The sequence below is a fragment of the Opisthocomus hoazin genome, chromosome 1 (genome assembly GCF_030867145.1).
Source record: "Opisthocomus hoazin isolate bOpiHoa1 chromosome 1, bOpiHoa1.hap1, whole genome shotgun sequence".
Lineage (NCBI taxonomy): Eukaryota > Metazoa > Chordata > Aves > Opisthocomiformes > Opisthocomidae > Opisthocomus > Opisthocomus hoazin.
The window spans coordinates 60,714,382-60,729,871 of NC_134414.1; the positions used below are offsets into that span (position 1 = coordinate 60,714,382).

At 37.1% G+C, this 15,490-nt stretch overlaps 1 protein-coding gene across 8 annotated transcripts in view; it reads left to right on the forward strand.

The window, feature by feature from the left end:
• Positions 1-15,490, forward strand: part of GPC5 (glypican 5) — an 846,827-nt gene that overhangs the window by 764,990 nt on the left and 66,347 nt on the right. The window lies entirely within an intron of this gene.

Genomic DNA, 15,490 nt, shown 5'->3' on the forward strand with positions numbered 1-15,490 from the left:
TATTGTCCTCTCTAGTAGCTAATGCTATTACCCTTCTTCCCACACAGCCAGTCTATACTGCAGAGAACAGAGCCACACAGAAAGTGCTCCACTCTGTTCCCATAAACAAAGAGGTACACATCCCTGAAAATTTTAGCTTATTTTATATATCCAATGGATAATTTAGAATTGGAAACAAAAAACTAGCCATCCATTTAAAAGAAAGCTCTTGACTAATCCCTTTTCCTCCTTCAAAGATGTGTAGTCCCAATACAACCACACTGCTGTGAGGCTGACATCTAGAAGAGTGAAAGAAAATGTTTGGGTTTCCCTTCCTTAGGAGATATCTGGGGGCAAGCAAGGGGGCAGAGAGACCCACCAACAAGTTCACAGAAACACACACAATCCTATTTCTTAGGAAGAGTTCATAAAGCATAGCTTTCAGAAGAATGGCTGGAAATAGTTCTTAGTCTCCATTCTCTTACCCCTAGATTTTCCTGGAAAGAGGTGTCAACTCACTGCACATTGGCAGCAGACAAGTATGTCAAAGGCCTCCATTTCTTTGGGAGGACTGTGTTCCTCAGGCTCCTTTGCTGAATGTCAGCTAGGAACATAGACTCAGTCCATGAATAGCTGGATACAGAATCTGTCCTCATATATTTGAAGAATTAAAACCAGCATGGGAGTCCTTCATAATGACTGACTGCTGTATTTCTGTCCCCAGATGCCTTCTCACTTTCCTCCTAGCATGTTTATCTGGAGGACAAAGTTCACAGCAATATATATAGATGAGTGGACCACAGTCATTCACAGGCAGATTGTATTCTAGAAAAACAGGTTAGAGATAATCCCCAAAGAGTGCCCTACCAGCATGTACCCTCAATGCCATCAGAAACTCCATGGGTCTGGCTCTAACAACCTGCCTGTCTCTTCTAAACCGCATAGCTGGTACTGCAGCAGCAGAAGGCTGAGATGGGTGCATGCAATAGGAGGAATGAAGGGAGACTTGTGCTGTATGAGTGACACTACCAATCACTCATCCAAACTGTGTGCCTGTGCCATGCTCAGAGGAAAAAGGGGAACAAGAACCTTTTGCAGTGTTAGATAGCCCTTTGGAACGTGGGTGAGGTCTTGGGGTGTTCCTTGGGAGCTGGGGATGCTGAGACACTTACGCAAACTAAGAACTATTTTCAGACAGTTGCTACAGAGGTATAACCATGTTCCCTATTCTAAGCCTTAATGGCCCTGACCAGCCTCACCTGTGGTTTCCACCCATGCCTTCTTGGCCGTGAACTCAAGAGCCCAGTTTCAGCTCAGTTCTGCATACCTAGTCCTTCCTTGAGTTATACTATAAATATAATTAAGTCCAGTGCTGTCTCCTGGATGGCTCTAGGACAATGCTGAAGGAAACCTTCTCCAGTCCTGTCTCTGGCCACATTTCACGCTATTGTTCCTGACAGGTCTTGCTGAATGGACCTGGGTCTGACTCAACACCTCACCTTGCCTGGGGATCGCTGGACAGTTGACAGAAACTGTTACTGTCACCAACCCAGGCTTGCTCAGGTGCTGTAGGACTGCACCCCAACAGCAAAAGCACAGCCTGTGCTAGGGTCACCCTCTGCCCAGATAGATACAGCAGTTAACCCTGGGAGAATTAATCTCACCTCTCAACCTTCTGTAACCCTGCTCCTGAACTCAGAGCTGTGTTACTTGATAGCTTTCTTGGTGAAGAGAGGAGACAGCATCTTGATTTAGTGTATGGGAGGTTGTTGGAGTTCGATACTGTTCTCCTGCTATACACATTGACCATCTCTGCTGCTCCCTAATTCCCTGCTGACTGTAGAAACTGTTGGAGCATGACCAGAGTTTACTGAAAATGTCCTGGGACTGTGGAGGGGGAGCAAGATATGATATGACTCATCCCTGAGCCTGAAGGAAAGGGAGGGCACACAGGAGGTGGGCACATCACAAGGGAGCAAAGACATGTCAAGACTACCACTTCATCTTACTTGACATTCCCTGGCTTATAGTTTTATTGACTTATTAAAAAGCCAGATTCTGCCTTTTCAGCAGTTTATTTCATCTGCTTATTCTGCTGAACCATTTTTGGAATATTTCCTTCATCGTTAAACTTACATTAGCTTTTGAGTGTATTCATTCATTCTGCTCCAATTCTGCCTTTTTAGTTGTGTAAGAACTTCCATCTTTTCTACTTTGTGTAACTTCAGTCTTGATCTTCTTACTCTGGTTGTAGACTTTGACAGTAGTGGTTCAGTAGTCTACTTTTCTTCATGTATCCATTTCTGCCTTACCTTAAGGTGTGACATCATCTGCCAATTTTGCCATAAGCCTTTAAAAAATATACACCAGTGGTAAAATAAAAATAAACCAAACTTGGATATAGATCTCAAAATCAAATGCTTTAAAGTATACAAGAAGTTATTTTAACATTGAATGCATAAGAGGAGATCTAAGAAACTAAATAACTTTTTCCAATGATGTAGGATTTTTCACTGTATAGTGAACATTTTTTTTTACTTTAGGACCCATGCACTCTAATCTACATGCCAATTTCCTTCAGAGCTCCCATTTGGAGTCTCTCAAAAGGGAAAGGTTCAATCGTCCTGAGAAGATAGCTTGCTTAACGACTGACTCTTTTGCTAGCAATAGATACGATCTGTAGCAGATTTTGCTTTCTGCACCCTGAACAATCACTCAAACCTATGCCAGCAACTTCATGGCTTCTAATCACTCCATAAAATCACAAATCCCACGTGTCAGGCTGAAAAACAACCCTCTGGTGGTCTGTGAAGCAGTGCTCTCATTATTCAGCTGCCATCTTCTGGAAGTGGTCTATTTAAAAACAAAAACAGTTTCAGGGCACCAAGAGCTGTCATGTGCTTTAAACTGTCTCATATCCAGGTTCTACTCCACTGGAAGGATTCCCCTCACTATTAGTTCCCAATAAATGACAGCTGTGTTAAGGTAGGCTCGTCAACCTAAAAGAGCCTCCAGGAAACATACACAAAGGACAGGGATGTGAATTACTGTTCTCATGCTGTCTGGCATACATTCACCAGCTTTTGGGTACAAGTTTCTTGCAAAGCTTTCTCTGTTGCACTGCCTGTGGGATCTGAGTCTAACCTTCCTTCTCATCATCTAAAAGAAGAAAAAGAGGAGTAGTGTTGTCTGCCAAGGTCACTCTGTTATCATCTCCCCCTCTGCTGACAAATGCTGATGCTTTAACAGAGAACAAGAGTGTGATGGAGGAGATGGTCTTGGTCTATTGATACTTAGTTAGGCTCAAGAAGAACATTTATGCTTAAAGGACAGTGAATGGTCAGGATAAGACCTTGGTAGCTTCAAATGAAAAGGAAGCTCACAGAATGACTCCACAGTGTATCCCATCCGTTCCCATGACTCACCCATGCATGAAAAACTAGTGTCTTTCACATTTTCACGTGACTCTTCACTGACAATGGCACAGCTCTACTTACCATGCCGCACTGGAAGTAGCTCTAAAGCCAAAATTAGTGCCTCCCAAACAAAAAAAAGTGCAAACTTATGGTGTCTTTAACTTACGGGTCCACACAGAGTTACTTTAAACAGAAGTCACCTTTCTCTCTTCTCTTCTCTTTGCTTTTCATCCCTTATTCACTGTTTACTCAATTCTTTCTCTCTTGGATCAATATCTTCAGGCTAAAAACCTAAACTATGAAAGTTCAGCAGTTTCTCATCCATCTGTACTTCTCTGAAAAGCTGCACTGTGACTAAAAGCCTGTTTTGAAAATACGTCTAAATTATCCAGTTAACCAGAAATAGCAATTCAGTTTCTTTCTTTATACTTAGGTTAGTCAAGTAAGTTAAGTTAGATGGGCCTTCCCTGCAGTTAGAAGTAAGCAGCAGACAGAGCTTATGTATTTTTTTTAAGAAGAAATCCTTGAAACCATACAGCTTTTATTTTTATTTTGGCTTCCCTCATATCCATACTACTGATCTGGAAAACAAAGAGATAATCTATTTTCCTCGATCTTTCTTTTACTTTTCCCCACATGTTATCTTGAGACCTGTTATTATATTACTCGCTTTTTTGTTACAAGACTGGAGACCGATATCTTGCTTTCGTTAGAAACTGCTTTCCCCCAGCCAGTCGACCAGAGCCAATCAAGTCAATGGTCAGCCTTGTCAGACTGCGGGAGCGTGAAGGGGAGGCCATTTTTTTTCTGTTCAGGGACGGATGCTTGGGGGCCAAACAGAAGCCACACTATTCGTGTGTTGCTGAATGGGAACCGTATATTTGTATGAAACCTGCCTTTTGATACAAATCCTGCAATGTCAGCTTTCCTAGGGAGAGGTAAAACTGCTACAGGTACAACGTTTAGTCTTTGAATTGCTTGATGATTATCTATGAACTTAAAGAATACACTTATTTTGATGTTTAACTGTCCATTTTTAGTGACCTCAGATCAAAGATCTTTTAATTGTTGGATGCACTGAGACACAAGACTTCCTATGGCATTTCATAACACTAAACACTGAGGGATGGAGATCAATATTCAACTGCAAGCACCACAGTATTTATCACAGACATTCATCTAGCCTCAACAAAAATGAAATGCTCTGCCAGAAAGGACTGTCTCTGAAATTCAAATTGAAGAGCAAAAGATGTCTATGAAAAATCGTATTTTTTAAGCCTCGTAATCTGATCAGAAAATGCATTTCTAAGAAGACATTAGACACTAGATTCTTTTGAATCATATGCTTTTGATATGTTTTCAGCATAATAGCTGAGCTAAAATTTGGGGAACCAAAGTCATCCCAGAAAGGAAGAGAAATCAGAGACTGAACTGAATCTCTGTGTTGAATTCTTATTTATAAGGAGAAAAGCTGTGCTTTTGTTTATAGGGAAGGCATGGACACAAGGATGTCTCCCTTCTTACTGTTCCATACTTCCTTTTTTGTCAGCAATCCAGTCTTTCATATGGATCAGGTCAGATATCAACAGTGGATTATACGGTTTTCTCAGTCTGTTTCTGGGTGCTTTAGGGTGTTACGGTCAGCTGACAGCTTAAGTCCTTTCCCACATTGTAACAGCATGATCCTTCTTCCTCCTGCAAGCACTTCTCTGAACTCACCATGGGGCAGTTCTAAAAGTAAGCTCAAGCTGCAGTAAAACTAACTCAGCAAGAAAAATCACAGATCTGATGTCTCATCTCTGGGAACAGGTTCACTACAGGGATCTTGCACATGCCAGAGCATGGCAACAGGTGGGTTTATAGCCCTGACCTGGCAAACATGACGAGGAAATGACTGCAAGCAGTTCTCCCTTATATCAACTTAAATTGTGAAAATATGTCATTAAATAAAATTTACAGTGAAAAATTACGAATGACAGTTTAATATATCAGTATTTGGGGGGTTCAAGCTAATCTAGAGGCTACGTTTCTTTTAACAGAAAATGGAATGACTGGAATACTAGGTGGACTGACCTGAAAAACACTACCAAACTTCATCTTCTTAACAATGGGAATTGATTTAGCTCAGATTTCTTTTCTGGAAAAGGCTGATTTTATACCTTCATTTTAAAAACAACATGCAGACACACAAACAGTAAAATAATGAACTGCTACAGTGAAATTGGGCCATAAATCTTGGGAATCTGAATGATTTTAAAAAAAATTGAAAAATATTTCATTACTTTAATAGGCCTAATTTGTAACATTCTGTCTCAACCCAAGTTCACACACTACTTCCAGGAGTTTCAGTTCAAGTTCATCTCTCTCTTCTAGATAGTAGTTTTGTATAAACCAGAACTGTTGATTATAAATCTCCTACAGCAAATTGAAAAAGGATTAAAAAATTAACACATGGGTAAAGTGTTCCAAAGGACAGTAATTTATATGGGACATCTGACTCACAGGAAGGAAATTAGTACTTCTTAGATGAAAATTCAAATAATGAAGAATTTGCTTACTTTTACCTAATCTGATTTATGGGACTTTAGTCCTATTATAATTTTGTATTGATTACAAAGCCTTTGCATAGGTTAATGATAAAGGCTAGAAGTTCCTCGAGAGTGAAAAGGATTGAAAAGATGGATTTCTTCATTTAAAACAGGCATTATTGACAATGCTGATTCCAGCACCCTAGAGCACTGAAGTTCTAATGAACATGTCTTCTAATGAACATGGATTTAGAAGCTATTGAGTGAGAAAGCAATAGGAATAGATCTAATGAGCGTTACTCTGGTTCTCTCTACCTTAGATGAAAAATACAGTTAGGTTTTAGTGTCTGTATGCAAAATAAAACCAAGTCTTTTAGATATCTAATACTTTGCTATAAGCTAGAACTGACCTACAAGTAAAAAGGTATACATTAACCAGTTCAAAAAACATTATCTCTTTCTGATTCTTAAGAATTTACAATAAATGGAAATGTTTTGGTTTGTGACACCATTTGTTTGTGTTATATTAACTCATAAAAGCTTTGTTTTCTAAATGGAAATACTGAGTTCATTAATGCATAATGCAAAACAAATGCCACTGTTAACTTTGAAGGAAAACTTTCAAATACTAGACTAGAGACTTAATGTCTGCTGCTCTTGTAGTTAAAACGACTTGCCAGACTTATGTTAAGACCAATGGATACACTGTATTTCTCATATATACAGATTTCATTAAATATGTGCAGTTAAACATGATATCTTGGATTCATTTTCCAATATATGGTTAACCATGCAGAATTCTCTTAGCTAATGCCATTAGGCAGACTTCTTAATTACTTTCTGACAATAAAAGTAATAGTATTCCTTTCTTTGTAGGTGAGATTACTTCCATCTTGATATTCCCTGTGCATTTATAATCGCTATTTGTTTCGATTTGTGTATTATTACCAAAGATTGTTGGAACATATACGGTCAAAAAGAAGGATTTTAGATCAAATTATTTCCTCCAAATAAACATCAATTACCTATTCCAGCAACTTTCTTCACAACAGTATCTATGCTTAGTGCATAGACAGAGAGCAAAAACTGACAACAGCTCAGTACACTTTTTCAAATAGTTCTTACCCGCATCACGGTACAGCATACTACATTATATGGACAGTGACATAGTTTTCCCTGGGGAAACCGGTGAAAACTCTGTCACTTAAGAATAGAGTGGATAAAGCACAGGAAAGTTACTCTGAGAGATAAAGAAATCTCACGATGGCTTGATCATCACCACAATTCACATATAGACACAAAAATCCCACTCATTGATGATCGCCCTATGTGGAGGTGAGATAAACGTAAATTATCAGTTGGTTTGACTCCTGTGTGAGCTTCATCTCCATGTTCCACATCGCCTTGCGGTATATAGACCAGATTCATAACTTTGGTATTCCTACTCAAGGTCCTGCCTGGGATCAGATACAGGTTTCCTGAGCTACCTTTTTTAGGAGCAGCCTTGAAAACACACGTGATTGCATTTCACTGAAAGAAATGACTGGCCAATTACAGAGATGACAGTCATGAGGACATTAAGAATTTGCTCCTAGAATTATATCACAGTACAGAACCTCCCTATGAGACTAAGCAATTCTCCAAATTTCAGTGATTTCACATTGCATAAATGTTAGTTCACTCCATGGCTCAGCATTAAGGACAACCATCTCCATCCCTCCAAAATAAACTTCAGGTTCTGTGGATTATTCATTCCAAGGACTGCTTCCAAGTGGCAACACAAACCAGACGGCCAAACGCTCAGATTTCTCTGCCCTACAAAGTCCCTCAACAGCAAGCTTTTTTTTTACAAAACACTTCCCCATTCCTGAATATCACATCCCAGAGCCTGTAATGCTCTCCTTCAGTTTCATATTATAAAAACACCACCTGGTGGGTTCCAGGACAGCCCTTGTGTTTTTTTCAGGCACTTTAGACTAAAACCAAACAAACAAAATGATAACTAGGTCTCTGAGCTAAGATACCATTGTGTATGGCTTAAAAGAGAATCAGCACATTGTACTACGTAATGGAGATTTGTTTAGCAGTTTCTTATAGATATTGCTATCACTGAACACAGTAGACATAAGCCACTCAACACCACTTTGCCTGAAGGATCTCCTTCTGGGATGTGTGTTTAGCTGTGTAAATATAGCTGCAATGACTCTTTCTGTACTTTAGCAGGAAACACTTTCATAAAGTACTGGCTTCTCAGAGATGTTTGCACACATCAGATATTAACTGTTTTCATAGCAATATGGTAGCCCTTCATCCTGCCCTTCAATTCCAGATGCTGAAACAAAAAATGTTTAACGGCCGGGGTTTAGGTATAAAAGTGAAAATAGAAGATTACAGGTGAAACAATTTCTTTTTTTATATTTTTATTTTCCCTACCTAGAATTTCTAAAAGGTAATCCTTTTGCCAGAACTACATGATTCGGTATTTAGTTCTGTTGTTGCACCAAAGATAAAAAGCATAATGACAGGAAACATGTCTGAAAACGTTCACTGGTCACTCAGTGGTGAAACAGTTATGTGACTAAGTATAGGATTCATCTGCTCAAATTCAGACTAAATATCTACATCTGAGTACTCCATCTCCTTCTTCTGCATTTACTTATTTCTCTACATTCACTGTAATGGGAGCTGCAGTAACTAACTTTGATGCAGGGCAGGATTCAGTTGTCTAAAGAGAGTGCCCAAAAGCCACTGGAGATGATCTAGGATGTCCAAGACATCTTTGAATGATTTTATAACAATCACACTACTTTTGGATGGGCATCTGTATGCCAACTGCAATACACCCCTTCCCTACATCAGAAATGTCTGTAGACTTCTATGTTTAACCAACTGAACCCTAGCTGTAGATGTAGACTGTAGAGGTATGAAGAACTAAATGGAATTAATCACACCTTATACAGCATCTTTTATTATGCTCTTAAGCTGACCACTTCAGCATCAGAATGATGCTAGTTTATGCTGCATTCAGGATGGTGCTCACACTTAAGTTTATAATCTCTGACACAAACTGACCCATACCAACACTACAGCACAGCACATTAAATTCTATTCTGCCAAAATATGAGCTCATCTGTTATTTTAAAAAAGCTGTACTGAATTGTTTTCAATGGATGTATTTTGAGGATTCCGGCCTTCATAGTTAAACATGATCTCATACAACTGAGAAAGCGTAAGCACTTTTGTTTTTTTATTTTGGCTTTTCATTGCTTTTTGTTTGGTTTCTTCTTGCATAAGGTGAAGTGGCTGTAGAAAAAGTAGCATGAATTTATGAGATTTATGAGAATCATTCACTCTACTTCAGAAGGATAATAAATATGTATCCCTATGTTCCAAGGCATATATTAATCACTGGATGCCAGAAGTTATGGGTCCCAATGGACTGATTATTTAAATTCTTCACTGTATCTTCTTGTTTCTCCCACCTCAAAAGCATCAGGCAGTGGTCACAGGCAGACTCAAATAGTGAAACAGAGACATTACTGTTTTGGTAAAATCTGTTCATTTTGGTTTTGAAACTTCTTTTCTCTTTCACCTTCATTTTACCCATAAACTATTGGAATTTACACAATCAGACACAATAATTTGTTGAACCCAAATTAAGATTTTAGATCTCACAGAAAGACACTAGGGGACAGGAATCAGAAATCATTTTACAACACAAAATTTTAGTATCAGTGAAGCTTGTTTTCTGTGCTAATTCATTAATTCCATTGATACACAGTTATATGTATGTTTGTGTAATAAGAAGTTCCATAACGCAAAAGCCTTCATACATTCTTAATGAATAATTTTGACTCTTATGTTCTTTTCTCATGAACCTTGTAGCAAACAGAGCTTCACCAAAAAACAGAAGTTTGAAGTATTAAGAAATTCATCTGAGTAAACTGATTTCTAATTCAGATATGGCAAACAAATGTGCAATGCTAGATAATTTATTTTTCTTTAAAATTAAAGCCTAAAAATCCCCAAAGCTTCATTGCAAAAATGCTTGAAAATTTTGACATTTCTTTAGTCTCTGTGGATCAGCTGTTAATTTCTCCTTCATGAAAAGAAAACTGAACAAAATAAAGCAGAGATACATTTTTCACTAGGCTGATTCCTGACTTAATTCTCAGCAGAGTTATCTTTTATATCATTGTTCACATCTTCAAAAGCGTTGTAGTCAGAGAATGGCAAAGCTATGTAGGTACCTTCCCTCTGTGTTACTTGTCAGTGAAATCCAGTGGGGGTTTTTTGTTTGCTTGTTTGTTCATGGCTAGTGCTGAATTGTGAAATTTTAATACTTTTAGAATCACAGTCACAGACTTGTTGAGGTTGGAAGGGAACTCTGAGACCAGAAGGGCAGAAGTTGCACTATGTCATAATAACACAGTGATTTCCTGAAGAAGGTGAATATATGCACAGCTATATGTGTAACATAAGAAGGGTATATGTTCAAGCACAATACAGCATATGCTTTCCTTTCAGGGACATCCCTTAGCTTTTCCAAGTACAGATGTAGTCTTAAAGACATGAAAATGGCCACAAGAAATTAGTCCTTTGCCAGGTACCCTTCATAATATAGTTCTCCTCAGGTGTCTTGTTCTCTCCTTATTGAGGCCTTATGGCCAACATCACATGAACTTCACATATTCTTCAAATAATAGTAGAGGTAGTCCAGGTTTTTTTTTTTTTCCTTTTCATTCTAAACACCAGATACTTTTAAGTATTTTGTGATGCTTTTGTGATTAATGGCTTAAACACACTAGCTGGGAAAGGATCTGACAGATACCAAATATTTTTTTCTCACATGCATCTATTGTTCAGTGAAGAACTCTATATAAAGTAGGAAATACAAGTTTTCACAGCAACCACTACATATAAACTGAAGTATATCTGAGGTATTTAAACATATCTCTGTGATCCAACTAGCATAGCTATGTTTTGAAACATCTTCATGATATTATGTAGTTTGGAATAAAACCTGGCAAAAGAGCAGTAAAAGAAAGGAAGGAGACATCCATTAGAAGCCGTAAAAGTTCCAGATGGCAAAAGATTGACCAATCAAAAAAAAAAAGTTTGGTAACTACTGTGTTATTTTAATTTATGGAATGATAATGCCTAGTAAATAATTTCTTTCCTCCTCTTCATTTTTGTTAAAATCAATTAATGCATTTTTAAAAGTTTAACTGCATAAAGTCATTATTGAGACCTCATCACTGTGAATTGCAGGAATCAAACTAATATTATGTCTTCCTTCATACTACAAAAATATTTCACTATTAGTCAGTGTTGGTGTTTACTTGCCACAATAAGGAGATTGTCCTACCTCTTGTTAGCTGTAGATTCCTGAACCCATTGCTCTGAAATCTCTGTCCCTTCCTTCCTCTTAATCATTACGCTATTCTGCTTTTTGCCTTTGCCTACAAATTCTTCAGATTACTTTATCAGTTGCATCCAAACATATCTTCTACCTCCGCAAAATATTATTTCTTCTTACTGATAATATAAATTAATGAACAGGATGCCTACATGTCATCCTTTTCCATCCTTTTCCTCATTATTGTAAATTGCATTTCCAACTTAGTATTTAAACATTCACCCACAACACATGAGGTTTTTGGTCTATTCACCTGATCTTATTTATTCTTTTAACCTCTCATAAATCTTCTTCATGATCTTTCTCACAAATTTTGAGGCAGACTTCAACTAGTTATCAGTGCATTTCTTCACAGCCTGTGTGTTATACGATCCTGAAATTTAACTTACATATAATGATTGAAATAATTTTTTGCCCTTCTAAGAAGAATTTTTGCATATAACTTCAAAGGAGTGTTGTCTAGTAGAAGTCACATTCCATGTTTTTTTCCTGCATGAAACACTGTACTATCTTTATGCAAATTCTTTCTCATATTTGAGGCTCAAGGTAAATACTTGAGCCACAAAAGCTGTATTTTGAATCTCCCAGAACATCATGAGAACAATTCACAGAGTGAAATCCAGTTCTTACTCCTCTCTAAATCTTTGACAGGGTTCATATCCAACAGGATTCCCGCAGCAGCTTATTTGGCAGCTTCAAATTTCCTTGAAGAGCCTTGTTAGTTCCAATATAAGTTACTCAGCAGACAGAAGAAGATACAGCGAGGTGTTTGAGGTCAGACTACAGTTACACACTTACTTTCTGGTTTGGTTTCAAACCAGGTCATTATTAGAGGATGTTCCATTTAAAATGTTTAAAATGCTTGAAGTCCCAGTATGGTCCATGGTAGGCAAGAATCTGCTGCTCAAAAGTCACCGCACATTTTTGTAATATTTTGACAATATCTCAGTAGAAAACTCCATGTCAAATGAAAATCTTCCATGACTTTAGATCTGACATTTCAAATCAATGTTAAAGGCTCTTGCTGAATGTTAGAAGGAAATTGTATTGTTGCTGGAGCTATTCTGGCAAACATAACAGGTCAACTCTGAAGCCTGCCAGTACTCTTAACTCTCACAAACTTTAAATAACTTTAGGAGATCTTAAAGACTGTTAGAAATACTCTGCAACTTTGTACTAGAATGAGATAGTCATATTTATCACAATGGTTGGTGCAATTTTTTTACTAATTAATTTTTTTCTGAGATGGAGCAGGACATTACTTTAAACTGCAGCCACTAAGTGAGTTTCACAGCTGATGCTGGGGACAGGTATGCGATGCTTGGCAGCTTTGTGTTTGTGCAAACATTTTAACTCCTAAGAGATTTATCTTCTGCTCTGCTGCAATTCCAGCTTTTCAGAAACGTTTTTTGAGAACAAAACTCTGAATCTCATCTGAAACATCTGCATTTTACCATTTTCCAGTCAAAATATTAGCTCTAGTAACAATCTAGAAGATTGTTATATTAAACAAGACATTTATATTTGGGAAAATTAAATGCCTTTTCTATAACATAATTCAGCTTCTAGTATGTGGGAAACTAAAATGAAACAAGTCTGCTTTTGGTTTTAGTCTCTTCTGCTATAAATGTTTGGATAGCTCTCATTGCAAATTCGTTGTGAACTACGAAAGTTAAATTCATTTAGAGGAAGTGATCACTTCCATTACTGATAATGATGTGGAAAGGTGACATATATGTTTAAATCCTGATGCATAATGTGCAACAGAACCTATTAATTGAATAGAAAGTATAGCCTAGAAGAAAATAAATTTATACTTATTAGAACTATTTAAAAAAAAAGACCTAGCATTCTGTGGGGAAAAAAAGCACAGTTCTGTTAAAGCAGGCTTTTTTTTAGGAGTGTTCTTCTGTTCAGTGATTTTTTCAAAGGAGCATGTCTAAGTTTATTTTTTGAACCTCTCATTTCAATAAAGTCAAAGTTCTGGCATAGACCTGTGGGACTGATTGAATAGGTGAAAGTTTTGCTATGTGTTTACACTGCAATCCTAACAGTACATGCATGTAGCACCAGAGATTATATTCAATTCTTTATGGCATTTTGATCGATCAAAGAAAAATGTATTGGTGGGTTGGAACATTTTTTTAAAACACTCTGTGCATAGGAACTTCCAAAATGTGAAGTTCTCATTTGAGCCTGGAAAAAAAAGAGAAAAAAAAAAGAGACAACATTTCCCATAAAATTAAATCAATTCTCTTTCTATTTTCCATAATATTGTCAATAAAATTTTCACTAGAAATTAAATCTGAACTCTTCAGTCAGTAATTAATATCTAGTCACATTGTCATCAGATTCAGATCACATACTCTAACTGCAGCCAGATATTTCTTTAACTGCAAGATCTAGGAATATTTTTCTTTTCACTATGATTATCTTTTATAATGAGTGATATCCTGTATGTTTAATATAAGGCCATACCTTTCACTACTGTAATAGTGTATCTGTAAATAAAATGGAAAAAATCTGCTTAGTCATACCTATAGCACCTGGTGAACTGCTTTGATGTATAGGTGAGAATTGAATTTTTTACTGTCTGTTGAAATTAGCTTTTTTAATATGGCAAATCCTCACTAATGCTCTGGAGAAATGACCCAAACCATTCTTTTGTTGTTGATCTACTTTCAAATCTTCCCTGAAAAAAACACATTGACACACCCTCTTTGATGATCCACCAAACATCCATTCAGTGAAGTGTTGAGTGACTGATCTTTTTCTAGACAGGTTGCTGCATGTGCATAAGGAGAAGTTGTATTCCCTCCTTCTCAACATCTGTTGTCACTCTTTCTACTTCTTTGTCCGCTTGCATTGTACTCATACAGCTAATGTTCACAAATTCCGGGCAAGAGCTCTGGATCGATAAATCCACACAAAATAGCAGTATATTCTGCTGTCTAAGTACAGCAGCAAAGATGACGAATTCATTCTAGCAGGTTTTTCAGACAACAGGATTGACTTTAGCTGACTCTTCCCTTAATGCATTTTTTCAAAGCTACCGGAAGGATATTTGAGTACGTACAGCAAGTTCACAAAGAGGAGCTTTAAAACTTCTTTTAGATAAGAGAGTATTTTTAACCTAAGCACCAAAAAAGTTGTTACTTCTAAAAATAAGGATTCTCTGTAGCTTCCATCAAACCAGCTTAAGAAAGAGGATAATATCATGACTAAAATATTTATACTTCATCACGGTCCCCTAGAATAATAATAATAAAAAAAAATCACTAGTTTATTCGTCTTTCCTAATGATACAGAGAGGAAAGAAGTACCTAAACAAGGAATAATAATGCAGAAACTCAGACTGTAAAATCAATATGTCATCTCAGCACAGCTGAACTTTTTTCTAATGCTGCTGTTCCAATAGCAGAACTTACCTTCTGAATTATATATGTATTGACCTAATTAAATAAATATTGACTTTGCTTTGTATGAAGCCTTTTTCAGTTTCAGTGTAATTACAATGTCAATATTAGTTGCACGTAATAACACCAAATTTAGACTTGTTAATTTTGATTGATAGTGGCATGCCACAAGTTATTATATGGGATAAGACAGTTAGTCTAGAACTATTCAAAGCAAACACAAGCAGCTGACAATGCTACCAAATGTGAATGTGTCTCTAAGACCTTCTGTTTCTGATTGTTTAGCCAGGCAGAGGAAATACAATGGATGATTACTTGTTCCATACAAAGCACTGTTTTGAGACAGAAAATGTTTTGAGACCAAAAAAGTGCAAATATTCAGCCGGGAACTCGGTAAAATGGCTCCTGTTTAAAGTTAGTTTACAATTTTGCCTTACAATGTTTTAAAGTCTGTTTAAATAGTGCCAAAATGGAGGTTTTATACAGCAACAAGTATACTTTGATGCACACCTTCCATCAGGTATACGTTAATTTGGAATAATATTGGGACTCAGACACAAGCAATTTCACATTAAATTACTTCCTTTTTCCTTCAAATCCAAGAAAGATGTGAGCAATGGACTTTTAGGTACTACTGGGACTTGCAAAACTGTTCACTTCAGTCTGCAAATGTTTGTTGAGATATATTTCTACAAGAACAACTTTGTTCAGAGCTGGCAGACCTCTGAACTG